We start from the raw sequence: 20,519 nt of genomic DNA on the forward strand, positions 1-20,519 counted from the left end.
ACCTTTGTATACCAAGGGATCTGCTAAGGCACATTATTCTTGAGTAGTCTTTGCTTCTTGGCATAGATTGAATCTGAATCTCAGGGTGATCTCTGAAGATAGTGGTTTGTACTCACTAATTATCTTGTGGAGACTAATACCAGGGCCTCTTGGTTTGCAAGCATGAAGAGGAGAGTAGAGGGAAAGCACTGATGAGAACTGTCCCATCTGCAAACATTCAGGGACCCCTGGGCTGTGTTCAAAGCAAACAGGATTTATTCTCCAGTTTAGTTCTCCAGAGCCTGAAATACTCTTGGCAGTGATGGTTGATGGCCTGAACTTGAAGGATGAACTCAGGGAACATGGAGAGCCATTTTTCAACCATTTTCAACTTTTCAAACCCTGTACCTTGGATATGCCATCTGTTTAATGACCAACTTTGAAGAGCATTTTGCCAGGGGAATCTTGAGCCCCTAGATAAAAAAAAAAAAAAAAGTGAGCAGAGAAAAATCACTCTTCATCTAAGAAGACTGACACTAGGGATGTTGTCAAAATTTTGTCCTTGTGTGCAAGTGGGGAAGACAGTAAAAAGAGAAAATAAAATTCTTTCTCGCACAGACTCCTAAGTACACGATCTCTCCACTCATGGGAGTCTACTCATGTTTGGAGAAGGTTGTGGAAGACCAGAAAAAAAAAATCATTCCAAAGTTTGGGTGTTTTATTCTCTGAACCTGGATAGAAGGAGCTACTTCCCTTCTGATGAACTTACTCATCATTGACTAAAAGTTGTCCACAAGAATACCAGCCTCAGGGCTGGAGAGATAGTATGGAGGTAAGGCATTTGCCTTGCATGCAGAAGGACAGTGGTTCAAATCCCAGCATCCCATATGGTCCCCTGAGCCTGCCAGGAGTGATTTCTGAGCGTAGAGCCAGGAGTGGCCCCTGAGCGCTGCCAAGTGTGACCCTAAAACCAAAAACCAAAAAAAAAAAAAAAAAAAAAAGAATACCGGCCTCCATTTCCTTGCAACAGTCCACCTAGCTTGCAGGCTTTCTCATGACCTCAGTCAGTTCATTCTCTCGTAAATGTGGTAAACATGCAATGGGCCTTTCGTTAAAACTGCCCAGGCTCAGCTCTTTTCAGTTTCAGCCAGGTCCTGCAAACGTATGCGCAGGTCAGGTGAGGAAAGATGGGAGGTGAGGCAGGTGGGTCCCCACAGAGCCTGAGCCTCACTATTCAGGTTCAAGGACAACAGCTGTGACCAGCTTGTCTTTCAGAAAAGAGTCGGTGGGGGGGAGTGTGCAGCTTGGAAACCAAAACCCAGCTTTTCATGTGAAGTCTTGATTTTTTAAAAGTTGGCAATAGTTTTTATTTTTAAAAGCCCATTGTGTGGGCCGAACAAAAGACAGCTGTTGGCCAGATTTATCTTAAGGGATGACAAAATTCCAACCCCTGGAAAAAGCACAGAAATAAAACTGCCCTGATTTCTAGATTGGGTCCGTTTTCTAGTCCACCTGGAAGCAACACTTTCCTCTTGTTCTCTCTCCCTGTGTGAGATTGTGTGAACAGCTTTGTGCATTCTTAGATGAGCTGTGCAGAAAAGGGTTTCCCCTTGCATTATTTGCCTCAATTCTCTGTTTAACAAAGCAACTTTGAGCAGCAGTTTTTGTTGCCTTTTTGAGAGCAGGAGTAGGGCCACATCTGGCAGTATCAGGGTTTATTCCTCACTCTGTACTCAGTGATCACTCCTGGAGGTTCTGGGAGGACATTAGAATCAAACTGAGGTCAACTACATGCTCTGAGTCCTTTTGTAGCTTCCCTGACCCTGAACATTAGAATTGGGGGGGGGGGCAATAATGGAGTTTCTTACTCAGTTTGAAGACTAAGACAAAATTTTAAATTTCTTATTTATTTATTTTTAATTTTTTGGGGGGAGTCACATCCAGTGGTGCTCAGATGTGAGCAATCAGTGCTCAGATATCACTTCTAGAAGGCTCAGGGAACCATATGGGATTCTGGGGATCAAACCTGGTTTGGCTGCATGCAAGGCAATTGCTATACCTGCTGTGCTATTGCTCTGGCCCTGAGACTGAATTTTTTTGAGGGGGGTCACACCCAGCAGCACTTAGGGGTTACTCCTGGCTCTACGCTCAGAAATCACTCCTAGCAGGCTCAGGGGACCATATGGGATGCCGGGATTCAAACCATCATCCTTCTGCATGAAAGGCAAACGCCTTACCTCTATGCCATCTCTCCAGCCCCAAGACTGAATTTTTTAATGATTAGTCTCTCTACCTCCTGGACTAGATACTCGCTGACCCATATTACTAAATTGGAAGGGGTGACCTTCAACCCTAGTGAATGGATTCATTTTTTCTGGCAAAGAGGGTCAAGACAGAGTGACACAGGAGAGATGCAAGTCTCCCAGTGCTTTGCAAGACTCAGGCGTTAGCATCTCGGCTGAGCCTGACACCAATTGAAGACACCAAGGGCCAGGCTGGGAGATGGTTGAGAGGAACCAACAGGGTTTCCTATGTACTTGGGTAAGGCAACTGGGGGCAGGCTCTTGGAAGTTTAGTCCAGGTGGCTGGGTATTGTGGAGGGTGGGTCTTGGTCACTGTACTTGGTATCCAGTTCATCTTCAGGACCAACTCCCACTGCCAAGGCATCTTGATATCTGATCTCCTTGGTTTTGTAAAAGCCAGCTATTATTTGTCCTTCATCAGTCCTCCTAGTTCTTTCCATCTTAGCCATACGCTGACAGTCCTCAAAAGCTCCCATGAGAGAGGAATCAACATAGAATAATCACACTTCTTTGTGAAATATTAAAAAATAAAAGAGTGTGATAATAATACCCAAAGACAATATAGATGAGGGCTTAGGGGACTAGTCCATGGAAGGAATCTTGTTCCAAAGAGGGGGTAGAAAAAATACACAAAAAAACCCAAAGAGGGGGTAGAGTATAGTTATGACAATGACTATAGTATAGTTATGAGTATAGTTATGACAATAGATCACTCTGGACAGGGTGCTGAAAGGAGGTAAAGTAATATGCATGAAATCCCTTCAGCAATAACAGTGTCTAAAGGAAAGAGAAGAGAAAGAGAGAGGGAAGAGAGAGAGAGAATGGAAGAGAGAGAGAGAGAAGAAAGAGAGAGGGAGAGGAGAAAAACGTTTGCCATAGAGGCACACTAGGTGGGATAGAAACTGGAGACATTGGTGGTGGAAAACCTGCACTAGTGAAGGAATGGGTGCTGGGAAATCATCTGACTGAAATTCAGTCATGAACAATTTTGTAATTGTATATCACATGGTGATTCAAGTAAAACATTTATTAAGAAAATAAAAAAAATTTTAAAAAAGCTCCCATAATATAATCCCACTGTCTGTAGAATGGGAGTGCCCACCCCCCCCCCCCGCCTCCCTAACCCCCAGGCTGGCATGCCCTTGGGCATGTGGATCTGGAGCTTCCGATTGTGTATGGCAGTCTGAAAGGAAGTTGGGGAGAGGACAGACGCTATTGGTGGATTTATTTATACTGGGTCTTCTTAAATCCTTTCAGCTGTCTGATGATGGTCAAACCTACCCGCACAGTATGGATAAAGTGGTAGAGGTAAGAAGCAGGGAGAGCCAGTCCCTGCTCGATGAGCAAAATTGGAAAAGGATCCAGCCTGAGGGTTCCTGACTTTCTCCCCTCCCATGGGCTGGCCTCCAGCCCAGAGCTTTTCCTTCCAGTCTCATAGATCAAATTGCTTATCCTGTCTTCAGGTCCATGCTAATGGGTATTTCCAAATTTATGTATCCAAATACCCTCATCTTTCCTGCCAAACCAGTTTTTCCCTTAGCTCTTCTATTTTTATTAACTGGCACCTTACATCCTTACATCCTGTTGGGCAGGCCAAAAACTTGAGTGTTCTCTGGTACCTTCTTTCTTGGTATGCTCCAAAGACAAGTCAGCATTAGATGTCCAAAATCCTACTTCTTGTCACTTCTCTTCCCACCCTACCACCCTCTTAGGCACCATCTATGATGCCTAAAGTATTCTACTATCTCAAAAGAAATTTCCTCCTCCCATCTACTCCCCACAGGATATTTAGAGTGACTTTTCCCAAATAACACTTCAAGAGGAGAGCAAAGAGGGGTGGAATGCATGAGGCCTGAAGTTGGATTCTGAGCCCTTAAGGTCCACAGCATCCCTGGGCCCAAGCACTGAACCATCAGGCTCAACTCCTAGGCATTTAGGCTAGGTCCCTAAAATAGGCTAGAGAAGTTGACCAAATGACTGTTTGTTTTATTAAAACATAAGGTCCTCCAGTACTCTGTGTCCTCTGGACCTGTTACTTATGCCCTCACTATTGCTAACCTCCTACTGCTCTTCAAATCTATCCAAATATTCCTGTTTTGGGGGACACTGACTGCTGCTATTCAGAACGTATTTTCCCCAGAGTCCTTACTGGTCCTGCAAGCATGTGACTCAATCCCAATTGGAAATGGCAGACTTCTTTACTTGCAAGTCACAAATACTCCCTGCTTGTTTTCTCTTTATAAAAGGCCTATTAGGTCCAAGTAGGTGGGCAAGTCTCAAACCAGACTTTGAAATCTTTGTCCTTGTAGGAGCCACAAGGCATCTTTCTACTGGGAAGCAGAGCTTTTGGAGTGCCATGTCTGTCTTCACTATGGACTTGTCTTGCCTAAAAGGCCTCTGAGAAGTTGTAAGACCCAGACAATGTCTTGATAACCTGGTTGCCTCTTGGAGAATTGCAGATTCTCTCAGCAAATGCCAATTAAAGGAGATATTTGGTGTATATGTGCAGTGCTGGGGATGAAAACCAGGACCTCACAATTGTAAGAAGGCACTCTACCACTGAACTACTTACATATCTAGCCTTCCAAGTGCTCTTTCCTGTTGCATAATTTTTTAAATGACTGTAAAAGTCTTTAAATCTAGATTAACTAAGATCCAAAGAGCTAGAATCACCATGTATCTTTCTTTTCATTGATGATGCTGGAACAGATTTTGGAACAAATTTTCATGACTTCTAAGCAGTGAAGGGCAGAGCTGACTCGCAAAGGTTTTCCAGTTTAAAAATCTCGTGGGGCAGCTCTGGGCCTGCCAGCTATAGTTATGTGACTTTGGCTGTGTTCATACCTCTGAGTCTCACTTACCAGGTCTCCAATTTCTCAGGTGCTCACAGACTCTAAAATTTCAAGATTCAGGCAGTGCAACCCTAGGTGTAGGAATAGCCTCTAGGGTATAGGAACAACACAGAAAGAGGTGTGGCCTGAAGGACAGACCTCAGGCAGAAAGAGAGACAAGGTCATGAAGGTTATAGCCTCCAGAGGTGGCTGTTATTAATACAGAGAAATAGCCAGGCTTCAGGATCAGAATTGGAGGCCTGAGCCAGGGGTTGAGAGATCTCAGAAAAGAGACACTCATTGCTAGTGAAATAGAAGTGAGTCTAGGAAAGGACAGGCATGAACAGGCCAGAGATGGGCACCATGTTAGCAAGCACCCAGGAGTGTGAGCTTGACAGGGGCCATGATTGGGTTCAGGCTAGACTTTCTCATTCTTGATGTTCCTGGGCAAGGAATGAGGGTAGGAGACAAAACAAAACAAACAAACAAACAACAGCACAAACATTATATTGCCTGTCTCTGTCCATCTACTCCTCTGGCATTGGGAAGAGCTAAGCCAGCCCCCTGGGATAGGACATAGTGAGGATAAGAGGCATGAGGCCCATACAGGAGAGGGCAGAGAAAACAAGGCACTGGAGCTAAGGCTGGCTGACTCAGTGCCACCCCTTAAAGAGATGCTGGTCTCAGACTTCTCCTGTTATGCTAGTTATCAGATGAGACTCCCTTGCTATTAACATCTTGGGGCAATATTCTGCATGGTTTTTTTTTTTTTTTTTTCACTTTCCTTTTAAATGACTGTTTTCCACAATAGATGAAAGTTTCCAGGAGTGTCAAACTTCAGCCAAGCACTAAATGTTGGAGCTTGTGGACAGCCCTCATAAACATAAAGTGGGAATAGGGGCTGTTTGTGTTCCTGAGGTCCTTTACTTCAAGCTTTCTACTTGTCCTCTTACCAGTACTGACTTTGATAGGCCTTAATTATTGTAAGCTGCCTGGATTTTGGGTCTGAAAGAAAGCAGGCAACGGATTCTAAGTATGCAATGAATATTGTGTGACCCTTTTCATGCCAAGAGTTGGAGATAAAAATAAATGCCTCAGGCATCATTTTCCAGAATGGTCCCACTGGAGTTCTTCTGGGGCCACCCTCACATGAGACATAATCTTGATAATGAAGTCCTGATCATGTTCCTTGAAAGAGGCTCAAGTCACAGAAATATGACTTCTTACGACTATGCTGCTGGTGCAGGGGGCCTGGTGCTAGATGCAGGGCCCCTGGGGAGCTTTGGAGTCCTGACAGGCTCATTACTTTCACCTTTCACTCATGGTACCTGAAGCTCTTAAGAAATCTTTCTTCAGCCTAAGCTCATTAGGGAAAGCCATTATTCTTGGTTTGGATTACAACTCACCCCTATAAGTGAAGTCCTATGTTCTCCAGGATAGAATTACATGGTCATTCAGAACTCTCAGAAACTGCCCATGAACACATCCACAAGCACTTGTGCGCAATCTCGAAAGAAGGAAACACTAACAAGTAAGTGAAAGAGGTCATGGCCAGGGTATACCCATCGTCTGGGAGTCAGTTAAGACCTGGAACATGAACTTGAGCCTGAAAGACCCTCCTCACTCAGGAGAGCCAGGGACCCCTTACATCACCCAACCACACATTCTGTCCTCTCATTAGCCCCTTTCTTCTGCCTCCAAACCACTGGGGAAAAAGTCCCCAGCAATTCCAACCACCCCTGCCTTGCCTTTTAATGAATACCAGAAAGAGAAAATTAAAAGCAAGCTAGAAGGGAAGGGACTATAGAAATTTAAGCTTCGCTTGGGGCAGCAAGGTCCCTAATATCCTTTCTTGACCAGATCAGGGTGCAGTGTCTCTCAATGTTTCTTATTAAAACAGGAAAAACAAACTGTCCAACATCAATTGAAGAAAGCACAATTAACTCAATTTACCCAAGATACCAAAGCTCATCACAACCAATGCTGAACTCAGAGGAGAAACTTGTGATTGGTGTGTGCAGTATTCCTAGGTTGGATGTGGAATCAAGGAGAAGGTATTCCCTTACCGAGCAGCTCTCCTTTACTTTTCTACTTCTCTTAGTGTCTACTGCGAGTCTGAAGTTAAGAGTAGGATAAACTGGCTGCATATTTTTACCTAGAAATCTTCTTAAGCAGTGCTCAGTGCACAATGAGTCACTTTCTTTTTCTGTTTTGGTTTTTAGGCCACACCTGGCAGTGCTCAGGGGTTACTCCTGGCTCTTAGTAATCGATCCTGGAAGGCTCAGGGGACCATATAAGATGCTGGGGATCAAAGCCGGGTCTCAGGGGACCATATAAGATGCTGGGGATCAAACCTGGGTCCATTCCAGGTTGGCCTCATGCAAGACAAACGCCCTATTGCTGTGATATCACTTCGGCCCCCATGAACCACTTTCAGTAGTTATCAGCCAACTGAACCAAGTGGTATAATGCTGGGGTCTGGTGATGTGTTGTTGCTTTGGCATAGAAATATTGGGGGCGTCAAGGGCCACCCCAGTAGTGATCAGGGACCTCCAGAGCTGTATGAGATATGGCATGCAGTTCTGGGGTTATACTCAGGTCATGCTCTTCTGACCCCTAAGCTATCTTGCCCACTCACTTTAGTCATATGTTTCTTTTTTTTCTTTTTTTGTTTTTTAAAAACATGGAACGCTTCACGAATTTGCGTGTTATCCTTGTGCAGGGGCCATGCTAATCTTCTCTGTATCGTTCCAATTTTAGTATATGTGCTGCCGAAGTGAGCACTCTCTTTTATTTTTTAAAACTATCTATTTGTTTATTTTTATACAGAGGGAAGTGCTCAGAGCAATTCCCAGCTTTGCACCTGAGGGTCATTCCCTGAGGTGCTCAGGGATTATGTGGTGCCAGGAGCTGAACCAAGCCTGGCCACATGTAAGGCAAGTGCCTTAAGCCTTGTACTCTTCAGCCTTTTTATTAATAGAAACCTGTTCAGTCCTCTCATGATCCCTATAAGCATGATCCTTACAACCATCTTGCTGATGATCTAATAAAGCACAGATAAAATGAGCAACTTCCCTAAGATCACCACAGAGATTCCCATCAGCAGAGGATCTGGTATTTGAGCCCCAAGCAGAGAGAGACAATGCAAGATGCTATCCTGCTGGATGCTAATTCAGAGGGGACTGCCACAGAAGAGGCAGGGGCAAAAGCAAGCAGAATTCAAAGTAGCTTATATATAACCTTTTGGTTTTTATGACAGATATTGTTCACTACCAGCTACTCTGATAAATACAAATAGCACAAGCAGGCAAGAGAGGCCTCTCCCAACCAAGCCAGCATCTGCAGGTCTGAAAAGGATAGGCCTGAGTTGGGAGCATTATACTGCTGGGATCTTCATTTCTGCAGTCAGCTGGGCAGGCTTGGTGGGTTGGGGGGTGTCCTCAGGATTGCTGTCTCCCTGATATTTTTCTTCTCCCCCAATCAATCCTGTTACTGTCTCTCCCAAGGTAGGGGGTTGAGGGGAGGGGTCAACGAAGTAGTCAGTGAAAAGGATGTCCTGTGAGCTTCTCTGGGTGATTTTCTAATTTCTCCTCTAGAGGGAGCTCCTCTGCCTAGGCGTTTTCTTTCTTTCTTTCTTTCTTTTTTTTTCGTAACATCTGTACTTCTCATTTTTAAAAAAATTTTTTAAACAACTTCATTACATACATGATTGTGTTTGGGTTTCAGTCATATAAAGAACACCACCCATCACCAGTGCAACATCCCCATCACCAATGTCCCAAATTTCCCTCCTCCCCACCCAACCCCCGCCTATACTCTAGACAGGCTTTCTATTTCCCTCGTACATTCTTTTTATTAGGATAGTTCAAACGTAGTTATTTCTCTAACTAAACTCATCCCTGTTTGAGGTGAGCTTCATGAGGTGAGCTGTAACTTCCAGCTCTTTTCTCTTTTGTGTCTGAAAATTATTATTGCAAGAATGGCGTTTTCAGCTTCAAATGTGTTGCAAGAAATCAGTCTTTGTTGTGGAAAACAGGATATATCCAGCCTACTTGGACAGGAGTCCTGCTTCAAAATAATAACCATCTGAAAGGTTCCTTATTTTCCCTGTGTGTTCTTTACCACTCTGCAAAGGGTTAGGGAAGGCACTTATTCTATCCAACTCTGCTCTAGCTGAGTTATGTTCACCCCATTTTACAGATGAGGCTTAAAGATGTTAATGAGGTTTAATGCACCCCAAATGACACAGCACTAAAGCAAAGAAGCTGAAAGTTAATTATACTCCTGCCTAGAATTGTGCATGGCTTTTTAAAAGTGTGATGTTTAAGTATCAAGTTTTATTAATATATAGAGAAGGCCTTATTTGTGCAATATAGTGTACTTTGTGCTCTATCTAATCCATCCAGTGAACTACAATAAAGATAGGATTGTTGTTCCCACTTTGCAGATCTGGAAACTTTGACTAAGTTCACTGGCACAGGGTCATCATATCTAGGGTCCCTGTTTGCCTAGGTCAGGCTAGAATCTTGAGATGTGGGGCTTTCAGTTTTAAAACTGCACCAGGGCTACATTCAATGAGATTAGTGCAGGTTATTATGCCAGAGAGAGGCCTGTATTTGATCCCTGGCACTACATGGTCCCCGAGCTTCAGGAGCAACCACAAATCCCAGCAAACTGGAACCCTTCAGACCCCCTCATCCCTACTCAGTATGATTAAAGATAAAAATGCCCACGTAACTTGAACTAGCTAGTCCTGCCCCCCAGTTAGAGGGGGAAATAAGGGAGGCACCAGGACCAAACAGATGCAAGACTACTAAGTAATAGGCTAGATACAGAGGAGACCACATATTCTAGCAACCCTGGGGGTGAGGGAAGAGGATATGGGAGGTAGGACAAAAATGGAGGTATAGGGAGGTTGTTTTGGTGATGGGAATTCCCCCTGATTTTATGTAAATATGTACCTAAAATATTATTGTCAACAATATGTAAGCCACTATGATCAAAATAAAAATTATATTTAAAAAAAATATCCAGTGAGCACTACAGCAATTAAGACAAGCACCACACAATAGTCTCGGTTCTGAAATCAAACCATGCTGAAGTGAAAAAAGAAAGGGAAAGAGAAGATAAAATAAAATAAAATAAAATTGGAGATATCAACTTCAATATCTACACCAAAATAAAGATGTCAAAAAATCGATCAATCAATAAATAAATGTGTGGAAAGATTAAAAAAAATGAAGAAACAGGGGCCAGAGAGATAGCATGGAGGTAAGACGTTTGCCTTGCATGCAGAAGGTCAGTGGGTCGAATCCTGGCAACCCATATGGCCCCTCAAGCTGCCAGGAGCTATTTCTGAGCATAGAGCCAGGAGTAACCCCTTAGCTCTGCCGGGTGTGACCCCAAAACAAAACAAAACAAAAAAATGAAGAAACAAACCCATTTGGGTCATCTTAGACAAATAAGGATGAAATGGTCATTCAAGAGATTGACTCCAAATAATGTTTTTCACCATGACACACATGATCTTTTCCTTGGCATGTTTTGTCCAAAAAGAGACAGAAGGGGGTTTGGTAAGGGCTTTCTTGTACCTCCCAGTGTGTGCTCACATGACACCCATCTTAGATGGGCATCCAGATCCATCCCCCAAAATTGCCAATTTCAACAAAGAGCCTTTCGGCCACCCTCACAAATTCAAACCGTATGAAATCCCATGACTTGCCAGCAACCAGAACAATCATGCCTGCCGTTTAGTGTGGAAGAAGCAAGCTGATAGTCAGAAAAGGATGATAAATACCAGTGCTGCTTCCTGGGGTGACGCCAGGGCATTCCAAAGCCCAAACCAGATGTGTGGCTGACAGTGGTTAATGAGAGATGGCTGCAGGCGCGGGCATCTTCCACATGCCAGGTCACTTCTTCAGAGACATGCCATCGTTTATCCACTCTTGGACTCTCTGGCATCTTTGGGGTCACTGAGCTGTTTTCCTGGGCGAGGAGGGCAGACAATTCCCAGGCCACAGATACTTCTCTGTCAGCCGCAATTGGAGAGATTGTATGTGGGGGTAGGGAGGTGGTCCTTTGGGTTAACACTTGCTTGCAATTCTTGATTTCATTCAGAAATAACAGCTTGAGTTTGAAAACACTTGGCAGTGACCAGAGTCCGACTGTTCATTTTTGGGAAGTTGGGCTCTGGATCAACCGTGCTTTCTATTTCAGGACTGACTAGGAAATGCTTGTAAAGTAAGTAACTGGGAAGGGGTGGAACTCATGGCTGTCAGGGTTTCTGGATGTTACAGAATGCCTGGTGAGGTTTCTCAACTAGCTCGAAAAGAGTCCATCCTTTCAGAGGCCTGGGATGAGGTTTTGGTTTGCAAGTCTTCAGGTTTTGTGAAGTCTGCACAGTCCCTGAGCTTGATACAGCCAGGGCATGGGGAGTTGGACAGATAGATATGGCCTTTGAGTAAAAATCATTCCCACAGGCTTTCCCCCTTTTCTTTTCTCTTTTTTTTTTTTTTGTCTTTTGGGCCACACCCGGCGGTGCTCAGGGGTTACTCCTGGCTGTCTGCTCAGAAATAGCTCCTGGCAGGCACGGGGGGACCATATGGGACACTGGGATTCGAACCAACCACCTTTGGTCCTGGATCGGCTGCTTGCAAGGCAAACGCCACTGTGCTATCTCTCCGGGCCCTTCTTTTCTTTTCTTTTCTTTTCTTTTCTTTTCTTTTCTTTTCTTTTCTTTTCTTTTCTTTTCTTTTCTTTGTATTACAGTTAAGGTACTCTAGTGTTAACCTTTATGGTTTTGATGTAGAAAGTTATTGTACCTTCATCACCACCAAAGTGTACAAGATTCTCTACTACCTTCACCACCTTAGTCCCCTACCACCTCTGTCCTTCCAGTTCATCTCTTCCTTGCTGCACTACTTGGTAACATTCAAATTGTCAGAGTCCAGGAGTTTGTTTTCATTAGATCCTGTCCATTCTTTCTCATTGTTTCTTTATACACCATATATGAGTAAGATCATCTGGTATCTGTTCATTTCCCTCTGTCTTATTTCACTTAATGAGACCGTTCATTTCTAGCTCCACCCAACTTGTAGCAAAAGCTACAAAAAGCATCCTTTCTTACAGTTACATAATATTCCATTGTGTGTCCAAATCACAATTCTTCGTTGACTCATTGGTTGTTGGACTTTTGGGTAGTTTTCATATCTGTGTACTGTAAATAGCACTACAGTGAGCACAGCCAGATGACCCTTTAAAACATGCCCTTTGTTTCTCAAAGTACACTTCATTTAGAGTCTAGAGGATTACTATAAAATATTTGTGTTTCCCTAGACCCTGGGTTGCAGGTCACCAGCCCCCTGCATGCCTGATATGACACTCAGATATAGACAAAACATGTTTTTTCCTCAGTGTATTTCAGAATATTTCTTGCAAATATATGGGCCAAATCTTTATTATTTTTTTGCATGAAACTAAATTCCATGTTTTCAGTCAGTTTCTATTTGCTGAAGGAGTACCTTCCTTCATTTTGATATACTTAAGAAGATGACTTTACTCCTATGAATATTTCATTTTCCCTAAATTATGTTCTACCTTAGGGAGAATGAAGCAACTACTCCTGCCCAAAGAATAAAATTTAACTTATTGGGTCACTACACCAGTTCTCTTTTTTCCATTACTCTCCTACCTATGTCTCCTTTTGTCTATGGCTTTGCTGAACTCTTAGATCTTAGCCATCACTGTGCTAGACAAGGTTTTTTGCCACTGGACACATTCAGAGACTGTCCCTTATTGCATCAACCTCCACCCCATCTTATGGCAGATTTCTGGCCTTTCACCTGGAGTGACTGCATTTCAAAGGCAGCCCATCCTTTTTTTTTTTTTTTTTTTTTTTTTTGGTTTTTGGGCCACACCCGGCGTTGCTCAGGGGTTACTCCTGGCTGTCTGCTCAGAAATAGCTCCTGGCAGGCACGGGGGACCATATGGGATGCCAGAAATCAAACCCAAGTCCGACCCGGGTCTGCCGTGTGCAAGACAAATGCCCTACCCTTGTGCTATCACTCCGGTCCCTACTCCAGCCCTCTTTTTTTTTTTTTTTTTTTTTGGTTTTTGGGTCACACCCGGCGGTGCTCAGGGGTTACTCCTGGCTGTCTGCTCAGAAATAGCTCCTGGCAGGCACGGGGGACCATATGGGACACCGGGATTCGAACCAACCACCTTTGGTCCTGGATCGGCTGCTTGCAAGGCAAACGCCACTGTGCTATCTCTCGGGGCCCAGCCCATCTTTCTTAAGGTCTGCTTCTACTTCCACGCTCTTTATTGAAGACTCAATGTAGTCGCTCTTTTCTGGGACTCAGTAATTCCACACATCAGTAATGGAAATGTGAGAAATATGTTAGAGGGTGAATTGATTTTGCTGTGTGAATGTCACAGAGTGTAATCTGGCCATTCTAGATGGTATAGTCTATTTTACTATCAGGCTAGGTGATGTTTTCTCTTGGGACCACTGACATTGCTGTAATCTGTCAATGAGCAATATATGACTCTGAGAGACAGCTAACATCCACCAAATGGAAAACCAAGGCCAAGTCCTCTTAAGCCTGTTTTTTTAGCAATCAATCAGCACAGAAGAAGGGAGACAAACAAGCCCATTGTGAATCCACCTACCCAATCATAGGATCCTAGTGTTTTTATCACACATTGACAAGTGGCAAAGAATGCTCTTCAGACCACTGCCTTTTGTTGACCTTTGTCTTTTGTACTCTTTGCCATTCATACACTGTGACAGACACTTATGAAGAACTTGATAGTTTCATTAGAATCAAATAAGACAGTCCCTTGAAAAATTTAAAAGCAAGAAGTTTAAGAAAGATATTTGTGAAAATATTAAACAAATTAAATAGGGCTAGAGTTATAATATAGTGAAGAGGATGTTTACCTTTTATGTGCCAGACCTGGGTTTGATCCTTGGCAGTGATCCCAACCAACCAGACCTAACAGTGATTGTTTGGGCTGGTGCTGTGGTGCTTATTGGAACCAGTGGTGTTGGTGGGGTCACTCGGGACATATTCTACATGCAGAGAAAGAGGGCATGTGTTACTGGGGCTCACATCTGGGTCTTCGCACATATAAAGCATATGCTCCTGACCCCCCAGCTATTTCCCAGACACCTCACTTTGCTTTTAAATCATAGACATTGGCATGTTTAGTTGTGTCTCCTAAGATCATAATTCAATCGTATACACACCTCACCTCCTTGCTATCACTAGAGGGCTGCATGATTGTCTTTAGCTTTCAAACCATTTTATTTTTTTCCTTTAACTCTAGGAATTCTATTGTTTCTACAAATTCTATAGTGTCTAGGGAAAGAGAAAAAAAGAAAGGGAATAAAAAACAAAACCTAATGTAAGTAAAACCTATACATTGGCCACTTGCCAGCCATCTAATTTATTACTCCAACTGTTCCTAACTAAAAATCCATCACCACTAGAATACTACAGTGAAATCAGTAGGGTCAAACATTTTGACTTATCCAATTATTCCAGAGGGAGTAAATAGATTCCTTAAACTTATTATGGCAGTGTGTACTTTCTAAGTGATCCAAATCAAAAAATTAACTATGTGCCAACAATGCAGACAAGAGACTGGGAAATTAAGCTGTAGAATATTGTCACAAGCAGAAAAGAGCTGCGTCTCCATGTGGTAGAATTCAATGTCAACATACCTTCTAGATATTTAAAATTTCATTTATAGGCATATTATGCATTATAAATATAAATACAATGAAAACTGCATAAACTTTTAGCTAAAGGCACAACCATTTTGAAATTCTCCCCCCAAAAGGACAACCTAAGCATGTATATGTATTTGTGTGCCTGACAAAGACTACAAAAAGTATCTATATGTCACCTCTAAGGTGATCCTCTTTCCTTCCACCTTTTCCCCACCAATTGTTGATCAGTTTTGTAAATCAAGGCTAAGGGTTGGTTTGTGATGTCTATTTCTTTGTTTTGTCTCTCCTTATTCCTCAGCTGATACAGATGAGAGAGATCATCTGGTGTTTGTTCTTTTTCCTCTGACATTATTTTGCTTAGATGCTCTGCAGTTTCATCCATGTTGCTATAAACTGTATGAGTTCTTCACTTCTTATAGCTGCATAGTATCTCGTTATGTGCAGCTTTATAAGAGGCAAAATGGTCATGAATTGTCTCCACATCAGCAGTTAATTTTATGAGCCAAAAATTAGCTGCCTGTCTTCAGAGTTGGACCCTATATCATGTCAATCTCCTTCTGGCTGGCTCTGATGAGTATGAGGGCCCTCTACTATATGGACCACCTGGCAGCTTTGGCCAGGCCCCTTTTGCAGCCCATGGCTATGTCTCAGTATCAATATCTTGGACTGATATCATCCATCAATTATAACATGTCAGAATGCAGTGGCCCATCTTAGAAATGTCTAGCGGAGCTCCAAAATCGCTTCACTCTGAATCTGCCAACCTTCAGTGTTTGAATTGTTGACAAAAATGACATCCATGACCTGGACAACATTTCTTTCACTAAACAGGCCTCCTTTCACTAAACAAGCCCTTTCTCCCACTTGCCAGAAAACTATTTTTGATGGGCTCCTTAATTTTTTTTCTATTCTTTTGACATGTACTCTTGATTAGGAGATAAATTAAGAACAAATTTAAATTTGACCAAATTAAAAACTTTTCTTTCTCATTCTTTATAGCTTTTCTATTTTGATTATAAAAGGGACCATGTGAGGCTCGGTATTTATTATGGGTCTTATCCTCAAAATATTTTGTTTCAGGGGTTGGAGAGATAGTATAGAGCAGGGAACTTGCCTTGCACATGACTGACCCAGGTTTGATCCTTAGCATCACATAAGGTCGCAAGCCCCACATAAGTGATCCGTGACTACCTCTGCAGTGATTCACAAAGAAAACTTGTTTCAAAAATATCTTTTCTCAATATTCCAGATGAAACCTACTAGTTAAAGGCTGGGATGTAGCCCAATAGTGAGTGCATGTGTGCATTTTCACACTGAGTTCCAGATCTCACAGGTTAATACCTGGGTTACGGATCAACATCCTCCAAAAATTCAAATCAAATTCCCAGTCACTACTGAAATCTTTTCTTGGGGAAAAATAGGCTATTATTTTTCTTCCTTTTTCTATATTTATTTCTTTTCTTTTCTTTCCTTTTTTTGTGGGGGTGGGTCACTTTGGTGGTGCTAGGGGCTGCTCCTGGCTCAGTACGTGGTAGCCCCAAGTGGTGTTTGGGAACTGGTAGGTGATAGAGATTGAACCCAGGTCTCTTACTTGCTGAGTTTGCACACTGCCAAGTGAACTCTCCCTCCCTAGCCATATTTTCTGTTAATTGATGCTTATATCATTAAAACAACCTAAAAACAACAAACAGCTATCATATTGAGCTCCATCCTGGTTTTACCACAACCTATTTCTCCACTCCTCAAATTGGGTTGTTTCTATAGTCTGGTAACTGTAACTGCACTTTCTGATTTTAAATGACAATCAAGATTTGTATTGGATCTTGAGAGCTCTATGGTCAAATATCTCCTTGAAATTAAATTGAAAAGCAACTGATATAGAGAAAACTTATCCCAGTAATAGCCCAACAGCCAGATTTGCAGATGATAGTAAAGTGTAACTCAGTGGCACAAACATCTTTCGTGACTTGTGTCAGATCAAAGACTTACCACTAAATCTAGAGACAAATGTGATTTTTTCTATGTTAAACATATGGTGACATGTTCAGAGACACTAAATCACTCACCCAAGGCCACATATCAAAAAGGCAAAGAAGATTTTCCCTGAGTTTACTAATTCTTTTTTTGTTTTTGTTTTTGTTTTTGGGCCACACTCGTTTGACGCTCAGGGGTTATTCCTGGCTATGTGCTCAGAAATCGCTCCTGGCTTGGAGGGACCATATGGGACGCCGGGGGATCGAACAGCGGTCCATCCTACACTAGTGCTTGCAAGGCAGACACTTTACCTCTAGCGCTATCTCTCCGGCCCCAAGTTTTCTAATTCTAAAACATTTCATAGATAAAAGGCTGAGAAATTAGTGAATGAATAGATATGACTTCAAACTCACATCTTTCTACCAGTAAATGTTACCTGTATGTCCAATTCAATACTTTTCCAGGTGATATGCAGGTAATATGTAAAACAAACATATGCTGGAATATGTATAGATAAAACATACAAAGTTGGAAAGTTTGCATTCTGCATAAATGTGAGCAGCTGAAATAGGTAGTGGGACCTCAATCCAGCTGATGCTGTGCTTTTCAGGTATACAGGCAGCTAAGGAACTTCTCCTGGGAGGAAGGGCCCCTGCTAAAGGGTGCTTCTTTATTACACATGACCTGAAGGTCTCGTGTGGAGGAAATAAGACTGTACAGCTGAGCATGTATGTTTGCTTTGGAAGCTTTTTGAAAGTCCTCATGAAAATAGCAGTAGTCCATATTTTATATTTTTTGCTGCTATACTTGGTACTTTTCTTTAATTCCTCTTTAAAATTCCCAAAGTCTTTCACTGTGGGTTAGGAGCTCACTTTCTATGGCTCAAATGTGTTGCCACTTGCATAAACTTACATAAGGCTATTGAACCAAAAGATTAAAGTCTAAGTCTTTATCTTTCACCCTCCACCCTGACTTACCTCGATGTAGTTCTTGGTTTCCAGTTTAACCTTGTTTATCTCACTAAACACACATGTCAAGGACACTAGGTTTCCTGCCTCTAATTCCTGCTCTCTGTGCACACCCGCCCCCACAATCTTAGAAATCTATCTGACCCTGAATAATTGGGGGATGCGTTCAGAGATCCTCCTTACCCTTACATCAAACAAAAACTGTATACAAGGAATACTATGCATAAGAAGCATGAACCCATGCAGTTCACTGCAACCTGGGTTTAATTGGAGAGCGTCATATTAAGCAAAGTAATTCAGAGGGATAAGGACAAATACCAAATGTTCTCATTTATTCGTGTTCCACAGTATTGAAAGACAAGGGAGTGGAAGGTACCAAATGATGGCAAACACTTGGTCCTGGATTATGAAATGAGAATGTCAAGGAAGGAGGAGAGTTTGTGTGTGTGTGTGTGTGTGTGTGTGTGTGTGTGTGTGTGTGTGTGTGTGAGTGTGTGTTTGGGGAGGAGGGCATAGAGAGGATAAGGAAGCAGAACTGGTGATAATATAAGGAGTCAAGAGCGTTGGACATTTTTTTGATATGTAGGTGAGGTAATGGTGCACACGAAACTCATAAGACTCAACATGATTGTAAGCATATAGCCTAAACTACAGTAAAACATATTAAAACTGATTTTGTTAAGAAGGTGTGGAGAGCCTGTTTAGAGTACAGGCTGGGGTCGGGTGGGGAGGAGGGAAACTTGGAACATTGGTGATGGGAATGTTGCACTGGTGATGGGGGGTGTTCTTTACATGACTGAAACACAAACACAATCATGTATGTAATCAAGGTGTTTAAATAAAAAAAATTAATTGAAAAAAATATAAAAATTCTTTTACGCAAAAAAAAAATCTGTGTTAGTGACTGTGCAATTGAAATCTGTGTTATTCAAAGATCAACTGTACTTCTGTTTGTCAGTCATGGAAATCTCTAGACATCAAGTCAGGGGGAGACAAAACTGTTTAAAACTTCTTTTTTATTTTTATACTTAGGTTTGCATTTATTAGATATATATTAGGTGTGTCTTTCAAATTATTTTTGGTTGTATGACTTACTACAAAAATCTTATGAAGTATTTATGACATATTTAAAAATGTTTCTGTGATAGATCTTAGTACAATCAAGTCAACATAGGAAGATAAGCCACTTATTGTCCATAATAATATTAAAATTAGCTGTCATGCTGGTACAAAATAGAAAACCATAAAACTATCACTTTTTTAAACTAAAGGAAACCACAGAACTTGAAAAAATAAAAAAGAAGCTGATTACTCTGTGCAGCTCTTGCCATTATAGCATCATTAGGTGGAATTCACAGAGTTTGATTCAAGTTGGAGAGTTTGCTTTTTGAGAAAAAAGGGGAAAAAACCTTCTTAAAGTGGGCCAAAGTGGTGGTGCAAGCGGTAAGGCATCTGCCTTGCATGCGCGAGCCTAGGACAGACCGTGGTTTAATACCCCATTGTTCCATATGGTCCCCAAGCCAGGAGTGATTTCTGAGTGCATAGCCAGGAGTAACACTTAAGTGTCACTGGGTGTGACCAGGAAAAAAAACCAACAACAACACGCTTCTTAAAGGTAGATTCACTATTGCCTAACTTATTTTTGATATAGGAACTTGCAAATAGGTTACCTGCAGGTAATTGGATGAAAAATACAGTAGGAAACTTTTTTTTGGGGGGGTGGGGCACACCTGGCAGTAGTCAGAGGTTGCTCCTGGCTTTGCACTCAGATATCATTCCAGACAGGGTTGGGGGAACATATGGGATGCTGGGAATCAAACCTGGGGCTGTGCTGGGTCAGTCACATGCAAGGCAATGCCCTACTGCTGTAACTATCACACTAGCCTTATGTAGGCAATACTTTTATCCTATTGTTAAAATAGTTTCTCTCTGATGAGGGCTGGAAGAACCAGCCCATAATATGAAGTTTACCATAAAGAGTGGTGTGTGAGCCCGGAGAAATAGCACAGCGGTGTTTGCCTTGCAAGCAGCCGATCCAGGACCAAAGGTGGTTGGTTCGAATCTCAGTGTCCCATATGGTCCCCCGTGCCTGCCAGGAGCTATTTCTGAGCAGACAGCCAGGAGTAAGCCCTGAGCACCGCCGGGTGTGGCCCAAAAACCAAAAAAAAAAAAAAAAAGAGTGGTGTGTGAGTTAGAGAAATAACTACACTAACAACTATCATGATAATGGTAGTGAGTGAGAGAAATAGAATGCCTGTCTCGAATACAGGCAGGGGATGGGGGAGGAGGGAGATGGGGGCATCCGTGGTGGGAATGTTGCACTGGTAAAGGGGGGTGTCTTTATGACTGAAACCCAACTACAAACATGTTTGTAATCATGGTGTTTAAATAAAGATATTATTTAAAAAATAGTTTCTCTCTTTCAGGAAGGTTGCACTGAAGCCAGGATGGGGCTGGGGCTTGTAGAGGCAAGCTGGGCTGAAGCTAAAAGAATAAAGTTCTTTGTTTAGCTCAGTCCTATTTTTTAAAAAAGAAATATTACCTGATGAATGTTAGCATGTGACCTATCATTTTCAAAATGAGCAAAGGGGCAATTTTTCAAATTGGACTTTTCAAATTCCCAGTATCTAATTCTTGTTTAATCAGAATAATTCCTTGACTTAGCATGCACATTTAAAAAAATCAGGACACTTGTTTGAAAACCATCTAAAGGAAAAAAACTATAGCA

General features: G+C 42.2%; 1 protein-coding gene, 1 non-coding gene and 1 pseudogene across 3 annotated transcripts in view; 1 reads left to right on the forward strand and 2 right to left on the reverse strand.

Annotated features, from left to right (window-relative positions):
• Positions 1-20,519, reverse strand: part of LNX1 (ligand of numb-protein X 1) — a 108,514-nt gene that overhangs the window by 38,415 nt on the left and 49,580 nt on the right. The window lies entirely within an intron of this gene.
• Positions 7,791-7,897, reverse strand: LOC126032925 (U6 spliceosomal RNA). The gene has a single exon (XR_007504084.1). It is a non-coding gene; the product is annotated as a U6 spliceosomal RNA (small nuclear RNA).
• On the forward strand, positions 15,444-15,695 carry LOC126032535 (proteasome subunit beta type-2-like; annotated as a pseudogene).

Source organism: Suncus etruscus, chromosome 16 (assembly GCF_024139225.1).
Source record: "Suncus etruscus isolate mSunEtr1 chromosome 16, mSunEtr1.pri.cur, whole genome shotgun sequence".
NCBI lineage: Eukaryota > Metazoa > Chordata > Mammalia > Eulipotyphla > Soricidae > Suncus > Suncus etruscus.